Source organism: Crassostrea angulata, unplaced genomic scaffold (genome assembly GCF_025612915.1).
Source record: "Crassostrea angulata isolate pt1a10 unplaced genomic scaffold, ASM2561291v2 HiC_scaffold_257, whole genome shotgun sequence".
Lineage (NCBI taxonomy): Eukaryota > Metazoa > Mollusca > Bivalvia > Ostreida > Ostreidae > Magallana > Magallana angulata.
Window position 1 is genome coordinate 328,596 of NW_026441810.1, and position 20,681 is coordinate 349,276.

Consider the following 20,681-nt stretch of genomic DNA (forward strand, 5'->3'; position numbering starts at 1 on the left):
GGGTTGCTAAGTAAATCACCAAACATCACCACAACATTTTCCGAGGTGTTTCATTGATTAATAATCTATTTATTGTGTATTATTGTTTATTAGATGAAGAATATCAAATTATTATTTTTAGATTTATAGCATGTCGACTCAATATATCGAGTATCTGGGTCGCATGCTGACTGACGTTTTTCGTACTAATTGCTTGAACATAATTATTCACCATGTTGTCTACGGTCTTTTCCGTTATTCTCCCGATTAAGACAAAGAACACACGGCGGGTGTGACCGGTCAGCACAGGATGTTCACTCCTCCAAGGCACCTGATACTACCTCCGTGGCGCTCTGCTTTGAAATTGTATTTCGTTTTATGGATTTTTTAGATGGTTGACAGTTTGTTATTTTTTTATTGTAAATAAACTGTATATGAGGTTTTTGGTCCTTCGTTGTTATTAAAACTATAAAATATATAAAATATAAATTTGGTATTTATCAATTCTGGGAAATTCATAGTTTTCGCCAGGATCAAATACCCTAGAAATAAAACTGTGTTGACGTGTTTGCCTCGCGTCATAATACTCGTAAAAGATATTTTCTATTTAAGGCGTGACTACTTACAAAGCAGCAAGATGTTTTTTAATGTCCTGAGCTTTAAATTTCATTTAGAGATAATGACATATACATTATTTTTAAATGCTTTCTGTCTAAAAAAAATACTGTTTGATAACAGTTTTATCAATGTACATTTATTTGTATTTTAATTCACTCTTAATCTAAAGTTCTATATGTATTCTTCCAAATTACATTTGAAATTACAATTGCTTATAAACATACTGATAAATTTTATATCTATGAAATCTACCCCCCCCCCCCCCCAAAAAAAAAAAGGAATTAATTATATCGAAAATCTTCTTTGATGATTAAAAAAAATATGTTTACTTATAGAAATGCAAAAAAAAGTTATTTTCTCGATATGAATGCAGCTTCCTGGTTCTTAATGTTCTTTATGTTATTATTTTTACCTGCCATAGAAAAGCCGGTCAGATTAAATGTATATAGATGAATGAATTAAATGGGTTTTTTGTAGACGAATATTTCATTCTCATAGCTTTCATTTTATATCATGTTAATCTTTAGTTAATATTTAATTTTTGACATCAATGTATTTTGCTATCAAGGTAAGTGCTGAATTTTTTGCTATTAAAATGTGCAGTCTTATATAGACGAATGAATCTATTGAAAAGAAATAGTTCTTATTGATTAAAGTGCTTACATAAGTCTATTAGTAAAATGTTTTTATTACATGTATTTTTATAATCAATGTCTTCATATAGAAACGGTTTCATCTGTTTCAGCCCATTACATCCATAAATTACTGTTAACTCCTGCCATTTTTTTTATATGAACAGTAATTCTGCGTTCCTATTTTACAAATTGAACTATTTTCTGACCTCGTCTTCGTGATATAACTCAAATCTAATGAGCGGATAAAACACTTAATGCTCATTTGATGATTTAATGCAATTATAATATATGAAAAAATGTTATTAAAATGATGTTAATGATAACTATATAACAAATGTTGAAACAATAATACCTTGATTTAAAAAGATTTACCTTTTATTTGATAATTAATACTTTTACTGCTACTACTACTACAACTTCTTTTACTACTACAACTTATTATATTTTTTTGACAAAAGTCGATCCTCAAATTAATAGGAAAATCATAGAAAAAATATGAACGAGTACATTATTAATGAACTCTTTTTAAATTAAATTTGTTGATTAAAAACAATAAAACTATCAAATCACTGTGGGCGTAACATATATTAAAAATATTTATTTTTACATACATACATTGTTGCCGGAGGACACAATTACATGTACAAGGTAAGAAGTTAAGCTTTTTAAATAATCAAATTATGACTCGCAAGACTGGCAATGCTCTCAGTACTTTGATTTATATATAATGTGGGTTAAAACGAAGGATAACTCTTTCAAATTAACTGCGCGATACATTGTTTACGGCGTTTTGTGTTTATTTAAATCAAACTTAAGGCATGTTTTGTTACTTGAAGTAAATATAAGAGACAACGATTTCTTTGAAACGACAAAAATTTGCACATTTGCGCTATCCTTATGTGCAAAAAAATAAATAATTAAAAAACGATCGACAACAAGCTATATAACAGTCATATAGTAAACAAGACGATACCCTGTATGAGAAACTATTCCAATGATATCAATGTAATATTCCATCTTTTTAAATCATAAATCTGTTATTCAAACACTAAAGCATACATATGTTTGAGTTTTCTTAACTTATGTTTACTTATTATTTACATTATAACAGCGTAGATGTAAATAAGACTGCTACAGTTTTCCCCCTTAACGGCCGCTAACGTTGGTCAAATGTGAAAAAAAGTTGCAGGCATCTAAAGTAAAATTTTTTGAAACTACTTCATATTCCTTAGAGGATGGTGAAAATTAAAATTCATATATCTTTTTTATCAGCTCTCAAAACCTTTTGAAATCTTAAGAACATCCTTAAATTAGTCCGCTCTAACATATTAGCGCGTAAAAATCATAGTAAATATTTGCAAAAGTTCCTTTTTAACCGACAGCCTGCAAGACAGTGATTTTACATACTCCGGCGCTAAGCCGGGAACCGTAGTTATATATATATATATATATATATATATATATATATATATATATAATTTAAAATTTGATGAATAAAATGAGCCAATGTTTTTAAAATACATGTGCGAATGTAGTTTTGATTGCAACAGAAACTATAAGGCAAATCATCATGCATCTAGCACATACTTTAGATTGAGAAAAATTGGTTTATAATAAAATAAACAAAAAAGATGAACAAATAAAATTCGTAAAAGCATGACTTTAGTTTTGATGGGAAAACCTTCTAGTATGGCACTCGTTCACTATTGGTTATTAAGTTGATGGTTCCTTGTGCAGGGCGAGTTCATCATGCATCTATCAGGCATATAATATGGATTGGACAAGAACAGCAATTCGATTTAAAATATAAAATTTTGCATGCACTCATCCTTTCAGATTACATAATATTTTTTTTAGACCACTGACAGATTGCTAGTTAACCTTATTCATAAATTTGTGAACCATGAATATATTCTGTAGACAACTTTACATCTACACGAATTAATGATGTACGTAAACTGAGACTTTGCATTAGGAAAATAAGGGGGTTGACTTTCCCCCATTTCTTGATACTAAAGCAGTCTTTTATGTGAAATTCATATTTCGGACAATGTTCAAAATTGTACTGAAATTTGACATAGAGAACAGAATTTAGAAAAGAGATACAATGCATTACAATACCTCTGTGAATATTTTCTATGTAAAATAACAATGAATAAACATGCTTTTCTATTCAACAGTGGAATAGTTCCTGTGCTATCTTCCCATGGTGAATAGTCATCAAAACTATTCACTAAAGCCATTCGATATCCCTCATTTTTGTAATCCGGACGATAGTGAGTTCATTGTCACCCTTGACAGCATATATTTTCCTCAGCTTCGCCTTGTAAGATAGTTGCATTCTCGGGGGACAACATACCTGCTATCCTCCTCGTAGCCATTGAAAATGTATACATTATTCACCCATTCAAAGTTTTGAAATTATAAATCTAAATGTATATGTGTCATGCATACCTCTGTTAAAAAATAAAATTGTGTTCTAATATTAATTTCTCCGACATCGGCTATCAAACTAATAATGTGGCAAACACTGTTCAGCCAGCAAAACCTTAAGGATCCTCGACACCCCGTGACTTCTACTTTTTATGACAATACGTCACAACATGGCGATTTTAGCGCATTGTGAAACAGTTTATACCACCAATCTTTGTTGTCTATCTCTGTGGCGCAGTGGGTTTCCTTCGGTCTACCAACTCGCAGGTCCCGAGTACAAATACTGCAGGGGTTTTTATTTTCATGAACACCGGTACAATTTTAAAGGTTGATTTTTCCCCCCAAAAAGAGAATTTTTTGGATCATTTTCAGGTTGAAAACATGCTAAAAATCCATATCTTTAAGTAATTTAGAAGAATGGTCTTGTAGGTAGAACTTTTTCCAGGTGTGTGGAGGACCCTTAAGGGGTAATAAATAAAAGGTTTTGCTAATGAACTCTTTAAATTTCACCACAGCATTTTATAAATTTCAATGTTCCAGTTTCACTCACAAGGAAGGCAATTTGAATGAAGGATATCAATAAAACAACCATAAATGTTGTTAGATATGAACAGATGATACAAAGTATACCGCTACTGTTTCTGATAAAAATGACATTACGTACTGAATGCGCTTAATTCCTAATTGTGTTGGCCAGATGGCCATTGAATGTTAATCTTCAAATATTTTCACCGATCAATTTCCAGACCAATGCATTCATACAGTTTTCTCTGCTTCGACTCAATAGTACGACAAATGAAACGTATACGAGTAACTCAAAACTGAAGATATCGCTCGTAACAAGAACGATAACTCTTGTTATAAAAAAATTCCCTGTTTACATCCTATACAATAATCCTACACAAATTGTCTCATTTAAACAAAAAGATTGAAAATACTTTCAGATGAACAACAAAATCAAACAAATTTTGACCAGTAATAGTTTTATGCCACATATGGGAAAGTGTTTACCCGCGTCAACTGCATGTGACCCGTTACAAAACAAAAACAAAACTTACGACTACGTCTATAGCCTGCGGTGATAAGCAACAAAGGAAAAACCATGTGTTGTGGCTTCCCGACTCAACTTTCCAATCTTTGGCCAATACTCAATCAGTGAATTTATAAACAATACATAAATTTAGCAGTCGGCGTTAATCAAAGTCAGTTTCACTGGTAATTTTCTGTTCGACCTTCACCTTCGCATCAACCAGTGGTTAACTCCTACGATAATACACAATCAATATTTTCAACAAATTAAACCGTTTTCAAAGAATAATCGTGAAATCTTATCTTAAAACACACAAAACAATGAATTACGAAACTGTCTGTGCAAAATAATGAATATCTTCGAGTTGCTAAGAAGAATTACTAATCTCTTAACCAAGTCAGCAGGAATAAAAATTTCCGGAAAAATTGATTTTTAAAGCATTATATCTCAGCAATACATTGTCCGATTTTAAAAAGAATTTCAGATCTGTATTCAGCATTAAAAATTCAACAATACTGTTACCTATTTTTATTTCGATAAAATTTTTTTAAAAAATCGGACCTACTTCCGGTTTCGAGGAAAACAAATCAATAAAAATTTAACCCCCCAGTACACTATAGAATTGATACATCTATCATCAGTGAAAATTTCAAAGCGATATCTCCAAAGTTTATGGAGATTTCCTCCTGACAAAATCACTTTATTAAAAATAAAAAACATAATAAAATATAAATTTGAACGGAAGTGACAAAAATGCTGAAACTTTGAAATCGTTGAGGCACGGTAACTTTACAAAGGCTCTGAAAATTTCATTGAAATCGGATGAAAACTTGTTGAGATATAAAGCCGAGAAGGAGTCAGAAAAAAATAAAATAATAACTAGATTCGATCTCGTTGCGAGCAACGAGTGGGTCTTCCGTGAGATTTTTGAGTAGAGAAGACGACTTTTAACACGAAATTGTCAATCTATCCAAAAAAATAGGAAATTTTTTTTCGGCACTCGGGGCTTGAACCCGGGTCGCCTGGGCCATGTCCACGACTCTATCAACTGAGCTACTCGGGCTCTCGCTTCAGGACTTTGACGCTTAATTTCTCGAGAACGCCTTGATCGATTTTAAAACAAATTACATATTCTGAATCAGTAAGAGGGTCACTATCAACTGTTAAAATATAAAAAAGAAATATTAAAAAATAAAAAAGTCGAAAAATTTAATTTTTTTACATTTTTTTCCAATGAGAAAAAGAAGTGACGGCGGACATTTTCTTGAGTGTGATGCGCCAGAAAAACAGTAGGTCTATCATCTCTGAAAATTTCAGCCTTATATCTTTACTCATTTTTGAAAAACCTGTCAGACAAAATTGACTTTTAAAAATCGTAAAATGACGATAACTTCCGAACGGAAGTGAATTTCTAAAAAAAGTTCCGGCGGTACAAACTTCAGACGGCGGGGCATCTTTACTGAAAATTTAAAAGAAATCGAACGAGTAATCGCCGAGAAATCTTCTGCACAAAATGTGTAAGGAAAAAAAGAATAATAACTAGATACGATCTCGTTACGAGTAACGAGTAGGTCTTCCGTTCAATTTTTTAAACGATACCATTAAAATATCAAAGAAATTTCAGAATTTCCACTCAACACCTCCCTTTCAGATAATGTATACGATTGTCAATATCCTTTCAAATGCTTGACAAAGAGTTTTGCTTTTTCACATACAGCACATTAAAGATTTAAGATTGTTGACCCCTAAAATCCCTAATGACGTCATCAGTGGGGTTGGCATTGAGTTTTACAAACTAATATTGTTACGATCAACAACTTTGCTTCTATAATGCTTTACAAAATCTTGATCATTTTAAAGTTATTTGAAAGAGACTTTACGAGTCTCTTGGCCCCTAATTAAAGGGGCCAGCCCCTTTCCCTAGAGTTCATTCAAAAGGTTCCACGAATACTAACATTTTTTGTTCTTACAGCCAGCTAAAATTGTTGTTCATTTTTGAGATACAAATGATTGAATATTTTAGGGCCCAGTCCTCTAGATCCTTAATGGGGACAGACATTGGTGCTTTGATTAATGGAATCGATTAGAATAATCAATGCAAACATTTTTTCTTCTACAATGCTTAACAAAATATGTCTCCTTTTTTAGATATATTGCGTCAAAGTTTAAGTACTTTGGCCCCTAAAAAACCCTTATTACGCAATAAATGGGCATGGCATTAATATTTTCTGAGAGATATTGTTACGATCAACAACTTTGCTTCTATAATGCATTATAAAATCTGTGTTGTTTTTAAGTTATTTGTAATAGAGTTTACGAGTCCCTTGGCCCCTAATTAAAGGGGCCAGCCCCCTTTTCTTGATTTTGTTGAAAAAGGTCTTAAGAATATAAACATTTTTTGTTCTTACTACCATCTACAATTCTTGTTCATTTTTGAGATACAAATGTTTGAATATTTAAGGGGCCAGCCCTGTAGATCCCTAATGGGGACAGAAATTGGTGTTTTGATTAGTGGAATCGATTTAAATCATTAATGCAAACATCTTCTCTTCTATGATATCTAACAAAATATTTCTCCTTTTCTAGATATATTGCGTCAAAGTTTCAGTACTTTGGCACCTGAAAATCCCTTATTACGTAATAAAGGGGCGTGGCAATGATTTTTTCTGATAGATATTGGTATTATCAACAACTTTGCTTCTATAATAGATAACAATATCTTTATCGTTTTTAAGTTATTTGTAATAGAGTTAACGAGTGCCTTGGCCCCTAAAAAAAGGGGACAGTCCCTTTTTCTTGATTTCTTTGAAAAGGTTTTAAGAATACAAACATTTTTTGTTCTTACACCAATGTAAAATTGTTGATCACTTTTGAGATACAAATGATTGAATATTTTAGGGGCCAGCCCTCTAGATCCTTAATGGGCACAGAAATTCGTGTTTTGATAAGTGGAATTAATTTAAATCAATTAGTCAAACATTTTTTCTTCTATGATGTCTAACAAAATATGTTAACTTCTCTAGTTATTTTTCGTCAAAGTTTAAGTACTTTGGTCCCTAAAAATCCCTAATTACGTAATAAATGGGCGCGGCAATGATTTTTTCTAATAGATATAGGTACGATCAACAACTTTGCTCCGATAATGCATTACAAAATCTTTATCGTTTTTAAGTTATTTGTAATAGAGTTTACGAGTGCCGTTGCCCTTAAAAAAAGGGGCCAGCCCCTTTTTCTTGATTTTGTTGGAAAAAACTTTTGATTCTCTACCACTTTTGTTATATATATTTTAACAAATTATCAACTGATAAAAAGATACAGATCAAAACGTTTGAAAATTTTAAAAGAAAATTCGTACTCAATTTTCGTGCCCAGGCGAGCTCCAAGAAATGGCGCCACTGGCGTAAAACAAAATAATAGTGCACAACTTCAGACTATAGACTACCTATCCTGAAAATTTCATAGTCATATCTCTGATAGTTTCTGAGATCAGCTCTGCACAAAATAGGTCGTAAAAAAATAGAAAATCCGCCGTAACTCGGTACCGGAAGTGACGATTTCAAAATTTCAAAAAACGTCTAGAATTATTACCTTTGGCAATGATCTGTGAAAAAATGGTCAAAATCGGCTGAATAGTTTTTGAGAAATTGCGTGCACAAAATTTGTGGAAAAAAATAATAATAAGAAACAGTACGAAAACAATAAGGTCTTCCGTTGGAAACGGAAGACCTTAATAATAACTAGATTCGATCTCGTTGCGAGCAACGAGTGGGTCTTCCGTGAGATTTTTGAGTAGAGAAGACGACTTTTAACACGAAATTGTTATTCTATCCAAAAAAATAGGAATTTTTTTTTTCGGCACTCGGGGCTTGAACCCGGGTCGCCTGGGCCATGTCCACGACTATATCAACTGAGCTACTCGGGCTCTCGCTTCAGGACTTTGACGCTTAATTTCTCGAGAACGCGTTGATCGATTTTAAAACAAATTACATATTCTGAATCAGTAAGAGGGTAACTATCAACTGTTAAAATATAAAAAAGAAATATTAAAAAAAAAAAAAGTCGAAAAATTTAATTTTTAAATTTTTTTTTCCTATGACAAAAAGAAGTGACGGCGGACATTTTCTTGAGTGTGTTGCGCCAGGAAAACAGTAGGTCTATCATCTCTGAAAATTTCAGCCTTATATCTTTACTCATTTTTGAAAAACCTGTCAGACAAAATTGACTTTTAAAAATCGTAAAATGACGATAACTTCCGAACAAAAGCGAATTTCTAAAAAATATTACGGCGGTATAAACTTCAGACGGCAAGGCATCTTTACTGAAAATTTAAAAGAAATCGAACGAGTAATCGCCGAGAAATCTTCTGCACAAAATGTGTAAGGAAAAAAAGAATAATAATAATAACTAGATTCGATCTCGTTGCGAGCAACGAGTGGGTCTTCCGTGAGATTTTTTAGTAGAGAAGACGACTTTTAACACGAAACTGTTATTCTATCCAAAAAAATTTAAAAAATTTTTTTCGGTAGTCGGGGCTTGAACCCGGGTCGCCTGGGCCATGTCCACGACTATATCAACTGAGCTACTCGGGCTCTCGCTTCAGGACTTTGACGCTTAATTTCTCGAGAACGCCTTGATCGATTTTAAAACAAATTACATATTCTGAATCAGTAAGAGGGTCACTATCAACTGTTAAAATATAAAAAAGAAATATTAAAAAATAAAAAAGTCGAAAAATTCAATTTTTCAATTTTTTTTCCCTATGACAAAAAGAAGTGACGGCGGACACTTTCTTGAGTGTGTTGCGCCAGAAAAACAGTAGGTCTATCATCTCTGAAAATTTCAGCCTTATATCTTTACCCATTTTTGAAAAACCTGTCAGACAAAACTGACTTTTAAAAATCGTAAAATGACGATAACTTCCGAACGGAAGTGAATTTCTCAAAAATTTTCCGGCGGTACAAACTTCAGACGGCGGGGCATCTTTACTGAAAATTTAAAAGAAATCGAACCAGTAATCGCCGAGAAATCTTCTGCACAAAATGTGTAAGGAAAAAAAGAATAATAACTAGAGCAAAGCTCGTTGCAAAGCAACGAGTGGGTTTTCCGCTAATGTCGAAAGCAACGCTAGAAGTACGTCTAAGAAGCAGAGTTCTTTATCTAGTAACAAAGAAACCTAAGTACAAAAAGATAAAAAAAAAAATCGAATGATTCTTGGTACAACTTAACATAATCCGAATGTTTTTAAGTACGACTTATCCAAAAACCCTTAACCATTTCAAAAACGACTTAACAAAAAAAAACCAATGTGTTTAAGTACGACTTAACAAATTTGACTTCATTTTAGGTACAAGTTTACTTCACCTTGAACTAACATCTTTTTTCTTAACCCAGAATGCAAAATTAAAATTTACGTAAAAAATCAATTTTGTTTAAAACATAATTCTGAGCAACTTTTTCTCTTCACTGCTTTTCAAAGGGTTGACCTTTCGTACTGTGTGCTCGTTGCGTCATTAATTGTCAGAAACTTATCGATGTAAAGTTTACTTCACTGTACCTCTGTGAATATTTTCTATGTAAAATTACTATGAACCAGACAACATTGAAATGGTGAACATTTCAAAGGGACCCGCTTATGTTATTTCAGAGAATTCTGCTTTGACCTTGACCTATAACTTGAAATTTTTCCAGCTGGCATAGAACTTTTAATTCAATTTCATTCCCCCTAACATACATGCATTTTTGTTCAATCTGACCAAGATTAAGCATATTTGGAAAATAATCTACTGTCTAAAACTAATTTTAAAAAGATCTGCTATGACCTGCTTCACATTGACAGACTTGGTTCAAGGTCACTGCACGCCATTAACCAATAAACTCTGTAAAGGTAAAATATTAGCCAAATAGGGGCTAAAAGGAGAGTATATCTATGCTCTTAAAATATGGATTTTTGTGTGATCTGATATGACCTTGACTCTTCATCTACAAATATCATTCGAGGTCATTGCATATATTTTGAACAAAGGCATCATGTGGGTGAAGTATGAGGCTGAATGGAGCAAAGGGAGAGAAGCTATACTCCGGACAAGGATTTTTAAAAATATAATTCTGGTATGACCTTCGCAGTTTCTTTTCACTGAAAATAGGTTCAAGGTCACTACACACCCTTTCACCCTTTACTCAAAAGCTCTGCTTATGTGAATTCTGAGCCAAATAGGGGTTAGTAGAAATTATATATGCTCTCAAAAAAGGATTTTTGCATGATCCGATATGATCTTCACCCGTTAACTAGAAATTTCATGCAAGGTCACTGCACATCGTTTAACCATAGAGACACTCTGTGAGTATTAGCCAGATTGGACCAAAGGGAAAAAAGATATGCCCCAGACAAGGATTTTATATATATAATTCTGCTATGACCTTAACCTTATACCTAAAAACATGGTTCAAGGTCACTGCACATCCTTCAACCAAAGGAACCCTGTTGATGAGGTATGAGCCAGATTGGGCCAAGGGGAGAGAAGCTATGCTCCTGTCAAGCCATCTCGGATGGACAGACGGACAAATTGATCACTAGAAGGCGCCCGCATAAACATGCCTTTTTATCTAATTTAAAATAGTATCCATGCTATCTGCCCATGGTGAATAGTCATCAAAACCATTCATCAGCAGAATTTGATTTCCCTCCTTTTTAAGGTGGTATGGGACATCTGTCGATATTAATGTGGATTAAAGTACTATATAATTGAAAACTTTTCACCGGTTTAGAATTTTCAAATTTTACAATATTTAACCAAAAAATAGCTTTTAAAAATATTTGAAAAGGTAAAAATTGTAAAAACCCCAGCGGGACTCGAACTCATGACTTACAGGTTCCTAGTAAACCCTCTAACCCACTGTGCTAAGGAGTTAGGTGACCATTTTTGAAAAGAAACTACATGTACTTATATAATTACACTTTATTTTATTGTTTATTTTGATAATCAATACGTCACAACATGGAAGTGTCCCATATCACCTTAAAGTCGGAACACCTCTGACCTAATAAGATCGCCGCATTAAATACAAAGTTTGATTTAACTCTAATTTGTTTATCATCAAGAAATTCTGCATCGCTGACAAATAAAGTTTTCTCCTGTATAATGAAATACCAATTAACTGACTATTCGGACAATAGCAAGTTTATTGTCCCATTCCACAGCAACTATTTCCCTTGGCTTTGCCTCATTAAATAGTTGCTGTCTTGGGGGACAATAAACTTGCTATTGTCCTCATACCCAGTAAATACTAAATAGGCATATAATATCCCATCCACCTACATTTCATAACATTTCATGTTATATAACCTCCCGTTTGTAACCTTCAATTTCACTGTAAAGTCAACATATCTGTCATAGCCGCAAGTTTCACAATTTATTTCTGCTTCTCATGTACTTAAAATTAGGGGCCTTAATATTGCTTACCAATTCCAACAAGAGACATCCCTCTAACTATTGATAATCATTAAAATTCATTTCATGAATCTACGCAACAATGATAAACCTTCAAGTACAGTCACTCTCAATTTTACAAAAATATTGACGGTACTTTATCCGAAACTGTTCCTTGTATCTTTAACTTAGTACACTAACATTTTTATGAAAAGACCGTTTGTCTTAGAATAAGAAAGCTAATGCAATTCTGAGAAAAAAAATACCACATATTGCCAATTCCATTGAGGTTTAATAAAAATATGGCCATTTAAGTGAACCCACCATTTCCAATTTCCTTTAGTAAACACAGATTTACAGGGTTCTCCATAGTAAAACATCTTTACCTGACCTTTTAGAGGTCAACTTTTGTTCAACCACCTTTAAAAAGAAACCTTATTCAATACAACATATGCCTACATGATATAATCATGATAAAAGCTTCACATCACTTAGAAATACCCTTACATGTATACCCCCCACCCCCCAATCTTTTGATTTTCATAAAAAGTCATGGTTTGAAATGTTTTACCTAATTTTATGAAACGTGTGGCAATTTCCTTGAGTCATTTCTCACACATATTTGAAAACAATCATCAATGATTCTAAAATTTGATCTTTATTTGTTTATTGTATGATTTGTACCATTTTAATTAACAAATAGACAGCTGTCCTGCTTGTGATTTCTTGTTTTCATGAAAAAAGTAAGCTAACAATCATATTTAGTGAATATCTAATCTATTCTGATTTCTAGTCTTCTTCTAACCATGCTAAAACAGTAAGTTACAACCTACAAGTTAGACATCTGCCTTAAATTAGAATTAAATTCAAACACACCCAGGTAGCTGGAGACAGAGTTGATTTCAATGAAAAATGTTCAAATTTGACATGTTTTTCTACTTTTTTATGCATATATACCTTAGAAAGGTAGAAATAGGTTGTTTCTTGTTCATTTCAAAAGTAATTATCATAGCAGATGTTATTTCAAATTAGTCAAATGTACATTTACATATCCTACATGTAATCTTAATGCAGACAATTAAATAGAGGGGGGGAGGGGGGGGTTCAATTATGTAAACACATCTAAATATCTTTATGAAATAAAAAATAAAGGAAACATAATTGTATACTTTTATTGAAAAACAAATTTTCATTGCAATTATGAATTTCTTTAAACAGCCTTAATTTTGTTTCATAATTTCTTATCAAACACAAACCACAACATGGCATGATGCTTTCTTCAAGTTCCATTATTGTTCATGCATTATCGGATTTAATTTGAATTACCGGTAAATAGTCTATAGAACACAAGGAATATGCATGTGGATAGAGGTGACAGGTTAATCTCAGGAGCTGACCCACAAGAATCAACAGGTACCGGTTAAAGCCATGTGGTAACAAGAGTCTGTTTTGAGCTGAAATAAATAAAAAAAATAATTAGCTGTGTTTACATACATGTACTAGTAATAGCTGTGTTTACATTAACATATGCATAGTATTTCTGTAAAAAATACACTGACCATGCAGTTTAATAAGTATGACATATCCCAATACATGACATAACATTTAGGCAGTACAAGATCAAAAATTTGCATATCAAGTCATAATATAATATAAAAAAATTTTCATAGGTATAAACACTTATCAAATTGAGAAAGAGAGAGAGTTTGAGAGAGAGAGAGAGAGAGAGAGTTTATTACCGTACTTGTAGTGCAACAGTCAATATTTCAATTCGTAAATTACAAACGAATATTACCCACCGAACAGCGTCAAAGTACATGTACTGGTATTAGCTTCTGGTATACCATTTTTTATCAATTCTACTGTGTTTTTTTTTTTTGCAAATAAATTTAGCGAGGGTTTTTGTTTATTTTCTTATAAATTACATGTTTTAAAAACAATACTACGTGTAATAAGCATAAAACATGTATGAGTAAACTTAATGAAGAATTCTTAATAGATTATTTTTCAAAGAATGTGGTACATTACATGTATGTCAATCTTTATAAAACTAGCGTATATTTCGTGCACCATAAATTGCAAGTTTTTTGTAAATATCATTTACTTGCATGATAGGTATATATGGTCTAACCAAAATTTTCTTCATAAAGCTACAGCTGTATGTACCACATATACGTTTTGTCACAAGTATACATTTTAAAAAAAAATACCCAAATTCCAACAGTTTAAATAAACTCAACTCATTCTCTGATAGTTCATTGTGTTTTGTGCGTGCATATCTTATTTGTCCGCTGCAACAGCAGCCAATCAACGGTAAGCTGAATCCACAAAAAGAAAGTTTGTGTTTTAGGAGCGGGTAAATTGTTTATGCGACACTGTCAAGAAAACCACACCAAATAATAACAAAAAACATAAATATTCACTTAAATGTATTCTGTTGTAAAGTAAAGGTTTTTAACACTTATTGCATCTTGCAAAACATGTGATGACCTTAATCATCTGTCATATATCTGATATACATGTATATGTAAAAAATGGGAGAAATAACGACGGAACAAAGTGGGATTCAAACCTGGCCCTCTGAATCTCTAGTCAAGTGCTCTACCAACTGAGCTACATGTATCTGGCACCGGTATTCAAACCAGTCTGACCGTCACATTCCTCCCCCTTAAATGATCTTCACCCTCGAAGATCATCCCTGGCAGGATCGAGTTAACCTGTTAGTTCCAGGGGTTGGTCACAACACCAATATTGTAACAGGATGAGGAAATAATGTGTTAGTTCCAGGGGTTGGTCACAACACCAATATTGTAACAGGATGAGGAAATAATGAAGGGATTTGAACCTGGGCCCCCTGAATCTCTAGTCAGGTGCTCTACCAACTGAGCTATCTGGCACTGGTATTCAAACCGGTCTGATCGTCACATATATAAAGAATTATTTTAAACAATGTTGTTCAATTAAAAATAACACTCGCAACCTTCAGTTTTTGTCTGTAATTAATCAATATTGGCGTGCGATCAGTTCTCGCCGAGTACCATTTCTCACCAGTGCATTGTTACGTCATTTTATCAACACATAAAATTATATACGAAAATATGATGTAACAGTGCACCAGCGAGAAATGGTCCTCGGCGAGAACTGCTCGCACGCCAGTACTGCCAGTAGTCAGATTAAAAAAAGAGAATAAAAAATTACATTTAAAACATAAACAAGGACAATTTAAGTACACATCATAACTGCTAAACAAGAAAAATTATGTGAACTGGTAGAATGGTAGGCATAGTTCTAACTTGTAACCTACATGTACAAGTACATGTACTGGGTACCCGTTGGTCTGCTATACCTCTTTAATGATACAATGATCGGCATCATAAAGATATTAAAGTCATGTTTTAACTCTGAAGTCTGAAGTATACAATTTTATTTACTTGAAGTTATGTCTACAGGGTATTCATGACTACATTTGGAGTCCTCTGCACAAGAATATATGATATGTTTCTAATTAGACCCTGCTTTGAATTTTGAGTTGAAAATTCACAATCTGTTATTTTTTTAAATAGATAAATTCAGTTACCCTTTCCAGTCCCCCATGAACCTCGAGCGAGTCTAAACACCCATGAAACATGTAAAAATTACACGTTAGTAAACAAACACCCACACCATAACAAAAACATCTAACAGTGTGCACGTACTTACATGTACATCTATACTTTATACTAAATTTTAACCAGTTAACAAGAAACTTTAAAAGGAGTAAAAGCCTCACCTTCTTCAGTAACATCCACATAAATCACACACTTTAATGTCCATCTTTTCTCCTTTATTACTCGTAGCTTATCAACGGCTGATCGTCGACAGAAGTGTGGCTGTCAGAATTTCCTCGTAAACGATTCACACGAGAAAAATATCCTCCTTAAACAAATATGTAGTATTGTTCCCTGTGCATGTTCATATGTTTCACAGCAAATTGAAAATGCATGTGTACACCGAAAGAATACACAACTTCTCTTCTGCATTATGGCTCTCTCTTTTCTACAATGCCGTTCGTTACTGTTTACATTCGGCGCGCGCGTGTGGGGTTCACAAACAGGGGCGCCCCGACAAATAGTTGCACATAGAACGTTTAAATAATGTGTGTTCATTGAATTCATAAATGATATAGATGAAAAAAATGAAATTGAATCACAACAATTTATCTAAGACGCAACACAACGAAATGCAGTAAATGCCTAGGCCTTAATGTGGCATTTGTTCGCTTGTGTGTCTATGTAGACATATTAACTCGTTCATGTACGATTCTCACATATTTGTTTTATGAAATTTGAAAAAAAAATATAGGACAAAACTTGTTTAATTTGATACCAAATGACATTATTTAATATATTAACAATAACTAAATTAATTTTTTTTCATAAAATGATAACGATTTTTGCTATCAGAAAAATACGTGTATGAGCTGCTGACCCCTAATTATAGGGGCCAGCCCTTTTTTCTTAATTTTAAATGAAAGCTCTCGTTATTCTAAACAACTTTTGTTCTATATGTATTAACAAAATATTTTTAGTTTAAAGGTTATAATACAAAAAGCAACAAAATTTCAGCCCCGAAAAAATCTTAAACTTTGGCGACAAATAGCTCAAAAACTAACAAAGAAATTACCAAAATTTTCATGCCAGCAAAATTATAAAATGTTACCGACAATTTCGCTAAATTTCATGCATCTATCATCTGTAGTTCCCGAGATCAACTCTGGACAAAAGACCCCCCAATTTTCAATTAAAGGGCAATAACTCATAACCGGAAGTGAATTTTAAAAATTTGAAAAAAACGTCTAGAGATATTAATATCATCTACATACCCTGAAAGTTTCATAGCAATCAGACAAAAAATGTTCGAGAAATCTCGTGCACAAAATTTGCGGGAAAAAAAAAAAAAATAACTAGAGCAAAGCTCGTTGCAAAGCAACGAGTGGGTCTTCCGTTAATGTCGGAAGTAAAACTTGAAGTTCCTGTAAGAAGCAGAGCTCTTAAATCAATTACAAGAGTAACTTAAAAATAAAAGATGAAAAAATCGAATTATTCCTGGTACGACTTAACAAAATACGAATGATTTTAAGCACGACTTTACAAACACCTTTCCGATTTCAAGAACGACTTAACAAAAAAAAATCCGAATATGTTCGGATTAAGTACGACTTAACAATTATTTTTGGTACGAGTTAATTTCACTTTAAACATTACGCTAATTTTTAAACCAAGGACGCGGAATCAAAATTTCCGGAAAAATCAGTTTTTAAACCCCGATATCTCTGTAATGCATCGTCCGATTTTAAAACGGGTTTCGGTTTTAAATTAAGCTTAATAAAAGCTTCTTTGCTGCTTTATGATAAATATCAAATTATTGGTCAGAAAAGAGTTATTATGAAAAGACTTAGTAGCCCTTCTGGCCCCTTATTTGAGGGGTCAGCCCCTTTTTCTTGATATCAAATAAAAGGTCTCGCTAATATAAACATATTTTGTTCTACAAGTGTTCATGAATTGTAAACCGTTCTCGAGATATCTGTACAAATGCGTTTTAGGGGCCGACCCTTTAACACCTTACCGGGACCACTAACAACAACATTTTTGGTATCATATTGTTAAGAACATTATTTTGAACAACTTTTGTTCTACATTGCTTTTAAAAATATTTCTCCTTTTTCAGATATTAATGATCAGAGTTTTGAGTTCTGGCCCCTTGAAACCCCTAATTACGTAATATATGACTTAGGTATGGTAATGTATAGATGAACAGCTGTAAAATGAACATTTTTGCTTCTATAATTAATAACAAAATATTGTTCAGTAAAGAGTTATTGTAAGAAGACATCAGAGCCCTCTTGACCCCTAATTTGAGGGGCCAGCCCCTTTTTCTTGACATCAAATAAAAGGTCTTGTAAATATAAACATATTTTGTTTAACAAGTGTTCACAAAATGTTTACCGTTCTTGAGATATCTGTACAAATGTGTTTTAGGGGCCGACCCGTTAACTCCTAAATGGGGTCATAAACAAAAATATTTAAGGTAGCATATTGTACAAAACATTATTTTGAACAACTTTTGTTCTACATTGCTTTTAAAAATATTTCTTCTTTTTCAGATATTAATGATCAAAGTTTTGAACTTCTGGCCCCTTGAAACCCCTAATTACGTAATATATGACTTAAGTATGGTACTGTATAGATAAACAGCTGTACAATGAACATTTTTGCTTCTATAACTGATAACAAATTATTGTTCACTAAAAAGTTATTGCAAATAGACTTTAGAGCCCTCCTGGCCCCTAATTTGAGGGGCCAGCCCCTTTTTCTTGATATCAAATAAAAGCCCGTGTAAATTGAAACAGCTTTTGCATTACATGTTTTAACAAAATATTTATACGTCAAAAGATATTACGGAAAATGTGCGAAAATTTTGTGAAAAAATTTGGTGCTAATTTTCAGGTTCAGGCGAGCTTCTAGGCCTTGCGCATTTTTCGCAATTGGAAGCATGGAGGGAAATCTACAGACATTCATCTACAATCCCTGCAAATTTCAAGCTTTTATCATGATTAGTTTCAGAGAAGATGCGTGGACAAAATGACCCTTAAAAATTTACAAAATCGTCCATATCTGAAACCGGAAGTGACGTAATAATTTAAAATTTTAATAATCAGTAGCGACATTGATGCTTAATAACTCCTAAAAATTTGGTGTAAATCGGTTGAATAGTTTCTGAGAAATAACGCTCCAAAAAAGTCAGAAAAAGAAAAAAAAGTATAATAATAAAGAAAAAGAAACCGTAGAATAACAGAAGGGTTTTCCGTTGAAAACGGAAAACCCTAATAATAAGAAACAGTAGAATAACAGAAGGGTTTTCCATTGAAAAACGGAAAACCCTAATAATAATAATAATAATAGAATTGAAAAAGAAACCGAAGAATAATAGAAGGGTCTTCCGCTGGAGACGGAAGACCCTAATAATAATAGAATTGAAAAAGAAACCGAAGAATAATAGAAGGGTCTTCCGCTGAAGACGGAAGACCCTAATAATAATAATAGAATTGAAAAAGAAACCGAAGAATAATAGAAGGGTCTTCCGCTGAAGACGGAAGACCCTAATAAAAAGAAACCGAAGAAAAACAAGAGGGTCTTCCGTTGGAACGTAAGACCCTAATAAATAATAATAAGAAACAGTACGAAAACAATAAGGTCTTCCGTTGGAAACGGAAGACCTTAATAAACAGTACGAAAACAATAAGGTCTTAATAACTAGATACGATATCGTTACGAGTAACGAGTAGGTCTTCCTTGCGATTTTTGTTTTAAATATTACCATGAATAATCGATACAATTTCAGAAGTACCCTCCCCCCCCCCCCACACACACAGACTTTTTTAGATAATGTATACAAATCCTTAATTACGTAATAAATGGGTGTGGCAATGGCAATCTTAATCGTTTTCATGTAATTTTAAATAGACTTTACGAATCTCTTGCCCCCCCCCTCTCCAAAAAAAGGAGCCAGCCCCTTTTTCTTGATTGAGTTTGAAAGAACTTTTAATTTTCTATCACTTTTGTTATATATGTCTTAACAAAATGTTAACTGATAAAAAGATACAAATCGAAACGTATGAAAATTTTAAATGAAATTTCGTTCCCGATTTTCGTGCCTCGGTGAGCTCCAAAAAATGGCGCCACTGGCATATAACAAAATAATAGTGCACAACTTCAAAGTATAGACTACCTATCCTGAAAATTTCATAGTCATATATCTTAAGGTTTCCGAGTTTATAGCTTCACAAAATGGGTGGTTAAAAATTACAAAATGGCCGATAATTTGGTATTGGAAGTGACTATGAAAAAATGACAAATAGGTATGAAGTTTGGATCATGTCCAAACATCTGTAAACAAAATGGTTGAAATCGGTCGAATAGTTTTTGAGAAAACGCATGCACAAAATTTGGAAATTAAAAAAAAGTACGAAAACAATAAGGTCTTCCGCTGGAAACGGAAAACCTTAACAAGAAACAATACGAAAACTTTAAGGTCTTCCGTTGGAAACGGAAGACCTTAAAAATAAACATAAGAAATTCAAAAGGTCTTTCACCTGAAAGATGGAAAGACCTAAAAATGTTCAACAATTTTCTTCCGGAGAACTACAATGTTACAGTTTGTGAGATTACCATGTAAAGATCCTCAAATAGTGTAAATTCTATTTTGTCAAAGCTAACCATAAACCATGGACCAATGCTGGGGCCTCAGAAAGGTTAAGGGGTTGAAAGTTGTAAAATGTAAAGAGCGTATGCTACAAAATAAAATGTTCCAAGGAACTGGTGTTCATGTGAGCGATGTGGCTCATGAGCCTCTTGTTTATAAAACTTTCAGATATATGATAGCTACAATTCGGAACCTTATTGTTTTTTTCTATTAACGAAGTCTATTCCAAATTTGATATATATTGACTTTTTTAATGATTGTCAGTGGGTCGGTGTGTCTAGCGATCTCTTCATGAGAATAAAATAATTTAAGTTACTG

General features: G+C 32.9%; 1 protein-coding gene across 1 annotated transcript in view; it reads left to right on the forward strand.

Annotated features, from left to right (window-relative positions):
- The window catches only part of LOC128169908 (uncharacterized), a 319,330-nt gene that overhangs the window by 241,241 nt on the left and 57,408 nt on the right, over window positions 1-20,681 (forward strand). The gene's annotated exons all lie outside the window — the stretch shown is intronic.